Source organism: Garra rufa, chromosome 1 (genome assembly GCF_049309525.1).
Source record: "Garra rufa chromosome 1, GarRuf1.0, whole genome shotgun sequence".
NCBI classification, from domain to species: domain Eukaryota; kingdom Metazoa; phylum Chordata; class Actinopteri; order Cypriniformes; family Cyprinidae; genus Garra; species Garra rufa.
The window spans coordinates 9,391,356-9,402,201 of record NC_133361.1 but is presented as its reverse complement, the minus strand read 5'-3'; the positions used below and the strand labels follow the sequence as shown (position 1 = coordinate 9,402,201).

The window sequence follows — 10,846 nt, the reverse complement described above, 5'->3', positions numbered from 1 at the left end:
CGTCTAGCGGTCGGGACGTTTAGGGGACTTTCACTTTAAATTCTCTGGATGTCATTTTATTTTACATTTAGGCTAATCAAAGACAACAAACACATTGTATTGAGCAAAATACGTTTATTTTAATTAGAACATTTGTAAAGTTGCAGCGCTCTGTCCGTGTGTGGGTGTGGTTGCCGGCCGTGGGGTTAGTCCGACGGCAATTCTTCCCGTTATCTTCTATCCTAAAACAAGCAGTAGTATTATGATTTTTTATTTCTATAACTATAGTTTGTCCATTGAAAAATAATTTACAAAGACTATTGAGAATTTGGATTTAGACCAGGGGCTCAGTAATTTATTGAATGAGGCTATCCGTCCCAAATGTTTTTTTCTTTTGCCGCATTGGCGTCTCTGTGCGTATTTTTACCACATGAAAATGAAATACCTAAGTTCAGTTTCTGTAAATATCATGTACATTTAATCATTTCACCTTTACATGCTAAGGTTAGCTTCAAAAAGTGTTCACATGCTAACTGTCAGCAGCCGTACACGACGGACAACTTCAGCAAACGTTTTAAAATGTAAACTTTTCAGCATTACGACATACACAGTGGGTAGCTATGTTATGTAGCAAAGTTATGGTAGCTAATGTTCATAAATATAAAAGTATAAATACCTTTTCGACCAACAAAGCGAAAACAAAAGGCTGTGTCTGAAGAAATGACCGGTGCTGCGTCCGAAATCGCATACTGCTTCAGTAGGTGCTATATTTAAATTCAAACGTACTTCATGACCGTTAAAACAGTACGTTCTATCCATAGGTTCCATGTGACGTCACTGTAGTTTATCGCCGCCATTTTTGTGTCCGCGCTACCTGTTTCAGTCTATGGTCACAGCAGCCGCAACTACCAGAGGAAGATCAACAAAACTCCCAGACTGTTCACAACAAGTATACAATATGCCCGGGATATGTTGTTCAGTTAGCTGTAAAAACAGTCATCAGAAAAAAAAAACTAACAACAGTTTTATTAGATCTCAGCAGTGCTCGAAGTGGGTCGGTATGCATATAGCGTACCGGTGTCATTCACGCAGGTGCTTTCCAAAGCAGGGTTTTTTTTTCGGCACAATAAGAGTACTGGAATAATAATTAAATATTGACTAAGATTGTGAATCAGTACATTATAACGAAAATAATGCCTTAAAATGAAAAGAAACATTTTTTTGCGATTACATCATTTTGAACCGATCAACTCGTAAGTCCAAAGATTTAGTAAACAAGAAAGCATTCAAAGAGCAAGTTCAAAACAGTGCTAATGCAGAGAATAGTGACTTACAGTACATCCAGATGCCGTAAATTATTTGTTTTCATTTGGCTTAAGAGCAAGAGTGTTTTATAGTTGAAGGTGTTTTAGATTATGCGGTGTTTAGTGAATTATGAAAATTAAATAATAAACGCTAAACTATTGTACTACATAGCGTTCGTCATTGCAACGCCTGCAGTAAAGTATATACATGTAAAAGGGTTCTCAAAAATAATCATATTTGTTTTGCTAAAACTATTTATGTACAATTACTCTACAAATGATTTGTCATACAAAAATGGCACACAAGTTACACACAAACCATCGTCCCAAGTAAATGGTACCATTGTGAATTGTGACTGGCTGCACAAGTGGTGTAATAAACTAAATTAAACTAAAATGTTATTGCAGCCATATAGCTTGAATGAATAAAAATGCATATTTTAAATAAAGAAATCTCATGCTTTTGGTGCTTGAATTTGTGCTTCAATAATGAGATCCAGTTTTAGGAATACACAAGACGTGAAAGACGTCTTCCCTCAGGTATATTTTATGTTTTCTTGGCTTGCTGGATGTTGCGCTTATGCTCAATAATCTCATTTTTTTGCATTCGCCAAAACTAATTTGCCGACATCTAAGCGCGGACTGTGGGAATTAGTGCCGTCAGCGCGAGTCCCGTTCGCTGTGAAGTAAGTTAGTGACCAGCCGGCAGAGGATTCTTCAAGGTCTTAAAGCCTTCATCGAGCGACTACGTTCACAACAATTTACACTTTTTGTCCTAAACATACAATCAAGTCAAATACACAGTGTGGGAAGTAGTAGTAAAAAGTAATTTCTTATTTCAATTTATTATTAAATCTCATTGAGATGCGCTGTGTCTGTTGTCATATCGGACACAAACATGGCGGCGAGCATAGCGGAAGTGACGTCTTTGGTACCCATGGATATAGTATGAATATGGGTAGCATGAATGGAATTCGAACGTACTCTATCCGCCGCGTCTCCACTTTCCGGCATTTTTTTGAATTACGACTCCTCTCCTGGAGTAGATTATTTTTTTAATAACAAGCGAAATATGTTGGCTGCGTAAATTAGACCGATTTATAAAAAATGCAAATTCATCCTCTGCCAGCAGGAGGTGCTTTAAGCTAGAGAAACGAGGTTTCCCCGGTAATGGCTATAGACAAAGCAGCTCTTAATTTAAAAACGCTGCCTGCAGGATGAAATGAAAATGAAATTTTCTAAAGACAGTCTTTCCTCAGAAATACAGTGATATAAAAACCCACCCCTCGGTTTGATTTTTAAACGTGCATTACGTTTATTCAATGAAGTCTATTGGAAAATCAGTCGGTTTTTATATCGTCGCCACAAATAAATATCTGTTTGGGAAACACATACCACAGCACAATAACCTGAGACCAACTTCATTACTCATTATTAGCTGCGTTTGTAGCCGGTCGGTGAACGTGATTTCACCAAGTACAACATGTTCCTGGATCAACATCCTTGTTGATCCTGGAACAACATTTCAATCAACCAATCAGAATTGAGGGATAACATTTTAGGCTTACAATCAGAGTTAGATGCTTCTACACCCTTGTTCATCAGCTATCATTTCCCTCTGATTTCAAGAATAAATTATGGTTATGTGCTAATACCCAGCTGGCATTTTAACGTGGAGTCAGCGTTGAATCAACGTGACTATGTCAGGTGTCAGTGTTGGATAACCGTTGGATTTTGTTTAGATTTTGCAAATCTAAACGACAGTTAATTGATCAGCGTTGTTTGAATGTTGGAACAACGTTATTTTTCTACTGATATATTTCAACAAAATGTTTAAAAGTCATGGTTGTAAAAATAATGTTGATTTGACGTACAACTCAAATTTTATTTATATTTCTTTGTTGAATCCACCCAGCAAGCAATAGCCGTCTTTTCAACGTCTGGGTTAAATATAGACCCGATATAGTCCGGCTATGTGTAACCCACTTTTAGCCCAAATAACATTTAATCTGGATAAATGTATTTTTTTCCCAAAATAACTTGTGAGATGTATAATATTCCATCATGTAAGCAAGTCTACTGTGATTACAAGTTGTTTGGTTTACTTTATTTTACATGTTATATGTGTAGGCTGTGCGTAGCCACGATTTAGCTCGTATTCAGACCCGGCTATTGTAGCCCACTTTTAGTCAAAACCGATTAATTGTTGTTTTTTGTCAGGCAGTGCATGAAATGGTTGATATTCCATCATGTTCGCATTGGTATAATATCTACAAGGTTATATGTCATTTCAAGACATGGTCGATCTGTTGTCACGATTTAGCTCCGAATTGGATGGGCGAAATGCAGTCTGTTTTATCCCACCTGGCGAAATTAAGGCAATCCGGTCTACGTACGGCTTGGCTGTAGCCCATATTCAGACCAGCGATATAGTATAAGAATATTAGTCTTTGAAATGTCTTCGCTCACACAGCTTAATGTTTTCTGTCACACATAAACATAACATTCAAACACAATCTACGATAAAAAAAAATCAAATCAAATGCAATTGCATTTCCCAGCCGCTAGATGGCACAATCGAAACACTACTGACTGAGACACTGGGAGCCAAATTTCGTGATAAACATTTCCGCCATTTTATTTTAAACAAGGCAGCTGTCGGAGATTAACGGTCGAGCAACAGTCTGAGTGAAAACCTTCACATTTCTACTTCAGTCTTGTAAGTATGCGTGTTATTTTTGAAATGTTCATTGTTTAAATTAGTTAGTTGTTATAATGTGTAGAAACCGTGACACTTTAACATTAACATTGCAGAGTACTATTTTTCTCCCAAAAGTTAACGTTAACTGCACGTGTTATTGCAAATGTATCTAAATTCAATGAATGTGGTAAGCATGAAACTTTGAAACTTATCATTACTATTTTTTATTATTATAAAGATGCCAGTATATTGTTTTTAAATTAGAGAAATAAATAATAGTTTTTTAATTTAAAGCAAATTTTGTAAGTACTTTACATAAAATTTAACAGCAGCATAGTGCAACGTGAAAAGAAATGATAAAAAAAAAATTCCTTTCAAATTAATAAAAGGTAGTGGCAAACATTTAGTCTTTAAACTTGTTTTTAAATAATTACAATATGCAGCATACATTCAGTTTTCAGTGAATTTGTTTCAGATATAAAACTGAATTCTGCTTCTCCATGTTTTGTTTTGACTTTGGAGATGACCTGAGAGGTCTACTCAGGATGGTTCATAGTGCATCAGAAGATTAGAAATTTACTTTGGCCTTAAAATGTTAATTTAATAACCAACTGTAGTTTTTTGATCTGAATGTTTTGACAGACAGATAGCCAGTGTAAAAACATCAGAACTGGAGTGATGTAATCCACTTTATTTGATTTAAAGACACTGTTTATTGCAAATTATCCAGCAATCAGTCAACAAAGTACAACAATTGAATATACAGAACACTTGTCAATGACTACCATTAAATGTCTTGTTACCAACATTCATCAAAATATATTTGTTGTGTGTTCAACAGAAGAAAGCCACACAGGTTTGGAACCAAGTGAAAGTGAGTAAATGATTATATATTTTTTTTTTTTTTTTTTAAGTGAACTACGCCTATAAGTATCTTTTTTATGTTTATTAGAGTTATATGAGTAAGTGATAAAGAATGATTTATAGTGATAGTTCACTTTGAAATTATATTTTGATATGTTTTAGCTTACCGCAGGGCTGCTCAACCCTGCTCCTGGTGATCTACCTACCTGCAGACTTTTGTTCCAGCCCTGCTCCAACACAGCTGTCTGTAATTATCAAGTGCTACTTAAGAGGTTAATTAGCTGGTTCAGGTGTATTTGTTTAGGGTTGGAGCTGAACTGTGTAGGATAGTAGATCTCCAGGAACAGGGTTGAGCAGCCCTGGCTTACCTTATGGGCATCCAAGATGTAGGTGTCTTTGTTTCCGCAGTAGTTTAAATTTTTATTTTTTTAGGTCAAACTGTTCTTGTCTGTCAGTCATATAATGCAGGTCTATGGTCACCACCTGAAAGAGCATGCACAGAGAAGTCCAAATTAAACAATTCCCCACCATAAGTACACACTGATTGCCTAAGACACAAAACGAGCGGTTTGTGTCAAAAAACGAACAGTATTTGTATCGTTTTTACCTCTTGTACACAGCTACGTCTAAGTGATCTGAGGGTGTGAGTGCTTCTGTGTGTGCGCGTTCTGGCTTAGTCTAAGGGCGCCGCTTGCGCAAACTAAGCCAGAACGCGGACGCGTCACACACCTGGAAGCACGCGAGCCCTCATATCACTTGGACGTGGCTGTGTACAAGAGGTAAAAACGATATAAATACTGTTCATTTTCTCACACAGACTGCTCGTTTTGTGTCCTAGGCCATTAATGTGTACTTACGATGGGGAATTGTTTAATTTGGACTTATCTGTGCATGGCCTTTTTAGGTGGTGACCATAGACCTGCATTATATGACTGACAGACAAGAATAGTTTGACCTAAAAAATCAAAGTTGAAACTACTGCGGAAACAAAGACACCTACGTCTTGGATGCCCATAAGGTAAGCTAAAACATACCAAAATTTAATTTCAAAGTGAATTATCCCTTTAAAACTTGAGGGAAGAACTAAAGTAGAAATGTAAATAAAATCTGTTTTCACCTTCATTAGAATGATAATTCTCTCTCTCTCTATTGTGAAAAATATATATATACCTACGATACTCGTGTAAGTAGAAAAAAAAACGCAAAAAAATGCATTTAGAAACAGTTGAGTTTCGTCTCCCCTTCCTCACAGTGGTTTGGCCCACTGCCTGCTCTACACACGAGTCAGGTGTGTGGCTGCGGCTCAATAAATGTTGAACTCCAGCAAGTAGGGTATTTTATTAACTCTAAATAAAGCGATTCGCTTTAATGTAGTTGATGTAGACTCATTCATAAATTGGTTGCGGCAAAAATGCTGATTAACGTCGCCGACGTAATTTTCAATGAATCTGCAATATTAGCGATTAAAATATTTTACTTATCTAGTTAACTTTAGCTTGTTTACCATAGCTTGTTGCATAATGCACTGCAACTAACACGAGTTGCAAGAGTTTGCTGCAGCATGTGTTGTGTTTGTTTAGAAGCGTGTGTAAACTCTTTGTACGTTACTCGTTGTGTTGGGATTTTAGGTGCTTGATTAAATGACTTGTGCTAAATGTGCTACATTTTGAGCAGTGGCGGTTCTAGACTACTGTAACTTGGGGGGCCAGGCAGGGGCCACTTATGTTTTTAGGGGGCACGCTTACATTTGTTATGATTATTTTTTAGTCATTTTTCATTAATGTTTTCTCTAAAAGCAAACTAATAAGTTTTTGATTAAGCTGACTAAAGTCATAATCGAAGTAAACACAAATCGAATTAAGACAGGTGAAGTATTCCTATTTTAGTCGCATTATCATAGACATGTTCACACCTTCATCACACTATTCCCATTGTGTAGGACTTTTTGCCACATTTTGTGACAGAATACACACTAACGCTCTCAGTTGGTTGCACAAGCATATGCTCTGTTTTCATTTTTATATATTTATTTTATTTTATTTAATCAATGCTCATTGCTGATAGTTTGTCTTTTATCATTTATAGTTTTATGGTAACAGTTAACATTTTTCATAAGTATTATTTGTGATTTTAATTTTGTGAATGGATATTTCTCTTTTGTAATGGCTTAGATGCTTTTCCCTTTTATTTCAAATTCACGATCTTGGTTTTGCTTATATTGCTACACCTATCTATTTTAAGATTAAAACAAATTACTAAAAGATGGATTATTTTTTATTTAACAGCAAAACAACAATAAAACAAGGACAAACTAACTTATATAGCATTTATTAACAAAAACTAATAAATCGAGGCATGGATTACATCACATGCTGTATTATATAATAAATTACAGGACGAGAAAACACTGAGCAATCAAATTAATTAAAAAAAGAAAAGAAAAGAAAGCCTCAATAGCATAATATGAGGTAATCTGCAAAGATAACAGGGTTTTCAAAATTAAAACGAATAAAAAAAGTAAAACTAAACTGGCTTTCGGTGACAGTGCTTGCGTGTATTTTTTTTATTTTTTTTTTCCCTAAAAACTGACTGGCTCTGAAATGCGCGCTTTGGAGCAGCGCAGACCACGCACTCACACAAATGCGACCACGGCACATTTTTCTACTCACACATTATCACAAAATTGTTGCATGTCCAGAGCCCTGATTAGGTCCAAAAGATAATGCAAATATAGCATGACAAATAATTAACTGCACTTCAAGCTTTTGTAAAATTAAAAATGAAACCAAAAATTCTCTATACCATAACGAAGACGAACTGATAGCGTCGCGTGTGGATGTAATGCATGTTAGAGCCCTGCGCTGGACTGTTTTCTTCATCCCGCTCCCGCCCACGCCCGCCGAATTTCTGACCATTACCGCCCGCACCTAGCCTGGCAAGCCAGACCCACATAAATGTAGGGTCTGGGCACTCTCCATAGACAGGGCTCAACCGGAGGGGTGGGATAAACGGTTGTCTTTCAAACTCCTCTCCATGCAATAGGATAGCGCTACAACCAATCAGAGACGTAGTCGGTCAGGTGACGTAGTCAGAGCGACGAAGATTTGTAACAAAAATCAGTGCACTGTGCAGTCTGTCAGCTAAATAATAGACATAGATGGGCACTAAACCTTTAAAAGTAAACAAAAACATGCACAGACAAATCCAAATTACACCCTGCGGCTCGTGACGATACATTGATGTCCTAAGACACGAAACGATCGGTTTTTGCAAGAAAATGAACAGTATTTATATAATTTTCTTTTTACCTTTGATACACATCCACGTCCATCTGTCATGAGCACGAGTTTAGCATATCTATGATTCGACTCGTCACATGTGAACGCGCTTTGATATAGTATACGCAAACACCGAAAGGGGAAATATGTAAAAAAAAAAGTCCAGGATGAGTTTGCGCAAGCAAACGTAATCTTTTTCAGCTTTAAATGGGTTTGAACAATCAGGACAAGCGCAAGTAATTACCATTTTGAATAGCAGCTATATCCACAATCTCTTGTGATCTGTGTGAACAATGAGTGTCGTATACACGCCACAGATCGCTTCCGGTGTTTGCGTATTCTACACCACAGCGCGTTCAGATGTAACGAGCTCCTGCTCAGGACACATGGACGTGGCTGTGTATCAAAAGTAAAAAAATATATAAATACTGTTCAGTTTTCCACGCTTAATTCACGGAACCAGGAATTCATGTCTGACTGAACTTATGGTCGCAGTTCAGTCGTCATCATGTTAAGCCCGCCCACCGACTCGTGATTGGCCCGGTACATCTTGGATTTTTCGGAAATTTCAGTGAATTGAGAGTAACTAGACTGACCTTAGAAGCAAATGTAATTTGCTGCCGCTAGGGGCGCGTCTAGATTCTAGGCTAGCCCGCACCCGCAAAACTCTGAGAATTTATTCCCGCACGATAATAGAAATGCATTGATTTTGCCTCTTCTCCCGTCCCGCAGGGGAAAAAAACGTATTTGTATTCCTGTTATTAAAGAGATTCATGTTTGTTTCTTTCCCATTCCCTGGGCTATCGGGGACATCTAAAACGCTCAGGCTACCGACTTCAAGTACTTTTTTTCACGTAATCGCCGTATGCAGCCAGAGGAGAGAGCGCCGCGCCACTCATTACAACACACAGACTAATACAGCGCATTGTGCCGTAGACAGGCCGTTAGAAGTACAGAACGGATTTGCATCGGGCGAGGGAAGAGGGAGGGCACTGCGGGGCAGCCCAAACAACGGGAAAAAGGTGAGTGGACGGAAGAAAACTGGACAGGTTTTCCCGAAACCCCTCTCGAACTCCTCCTGCAAAACAAGTTGAGCTGTCCAATGAATGGAGTTGCACTTTACCTTATTGGAATACCTCCGTATCCTGAAAAGGAAGTAAGCGCAAGACTTCTTTCCTCACTAACGCAAAGTGCGCTGAGCATCCCGATCCCGCAGTGCTTTTTTTAGCCGCCCATTCCCGCCCGCAGCAAAGTTCAAACCGCCCGCTCCCGTGAGATTTGCGTTGGGTCCCAATCCCAATGCAGCCCTCTAATGCGTGTCATTAATTGTACTGTAACATGTAAAACGGGAACACGTATCGCTCAAGCCAAAGCCGCAAAGATAAAATAAAGCCAAGACCTCTGCTTCTTCTCCCAAGTTGCATCGACACATTATTGCCGCCAATTGTTTGGGGGTGGAATTACATCTGTAATCGTTGTGAAGAATTCTCCGGTTGCTCTTCTCGTCGACGATTGACGGAAGGGGGGCCAATCAGATTTCAGAAGGGGCCAGGGCCCCTATGGCCCCGCCTCTAGAACCGCCCCTGATTTTGAGCCTCCTCTGGACAATTTCGCTGAGCAGAATTTGCAGTCCGCCTTTGTTTTGTTGTCGTCTTCATTCACTTTGATATAGTTCCACACGGCTGACAAGCCTCGCCTTCTCCCCGCTCTGAGCTGCAGCCGGGGTCTGGGGGCGGCCACTCGGCGCCTGTGATTAACCCCTTACACGCCGCTCAAACATGGACATTTCTCAGACTGTGGTATCGATCCCCGGTATCGGGGGACTTTTAATGAGTACGAGTACTTTAGAAAACGTGGTATCGAGGCCGATACCAGATACCGGTATCGGTATCGGTGCATCCCTAGTGTGTGTGTGTGTGTGTGTGTGTGAGACCCTGGACCACAAAACCAGTCTTATGTGTAATTTTTTTTAAAATTGAGATTTATAAATCATCTGAAAGCTGAATACATAATCTTTCCATTGATGTATGGTTTGTTAGGATAGGACAATATTTGGCCGAGATACAACTATTTGAAAATCTGGAATCTGAGGGTGCAAAAAAATCGAAACATGGATAAAATCGCCTTTAAAGTTGTCCATTTCTATTGGCGATAGTGCTGCATCCATTCACAAAAATAATGTTTTATATTTTTAAGGTGGGAAATTTACAAAGTATCTTCATGGAACATGATCTTTACTTAATTTCCTAATGATTTTGGCATAAAAGAAAAATCTGTCATTTTGACCTATACAATGTTTTGTTGGCTATTGCCACAAATATACCCGTGCTACTTAAGACTGGTTTTGTGGTCCAGGGTCACATATATGAAGAGTTCAGATGCAAAAGCCTCTAAGTGCCATCTGAAATTTTCTTCTCGAATGTTCATTTTTATCAAGCTCATTTATGTAAGTTCAGTAATTTCACTAAAATGACAATGAATAGGTAATTTTCATTGCCATTTAAGTGAAATTACTGAACATATGTATGTATGTGTGTGTATATAGCTTATGTATGTATGTGTATGTATGTATGTATGTGTATATATATATATATATATATATATATATATATATATATATATGCCTTTTACAGAATTGTTCAATAGGCGTATCGTTACACCCGTATTGCATCACCATTATGCGAGCAAAAATGTTCAATTATTGATATTAATGTATTTAT

The 10,846-nt window shown here is 38.1% G+C and overlaps 1 protein-coding gene across 1 annotated transcript in view; it reads left to right on the top strand.

The window, feature by feature from the left end:
- The window catches only part of LOC141343542 (uncharacterized), a gene marked incomplete at its 5' end in the record, with an annotated part of 269,291 nt that overhangs the window by 205,651 nt on the left and 52,794 nt on the right, over window positions 1-10,846 (top strand). The gene's annotated exons all lie outside the window — the stretch shown is intronic.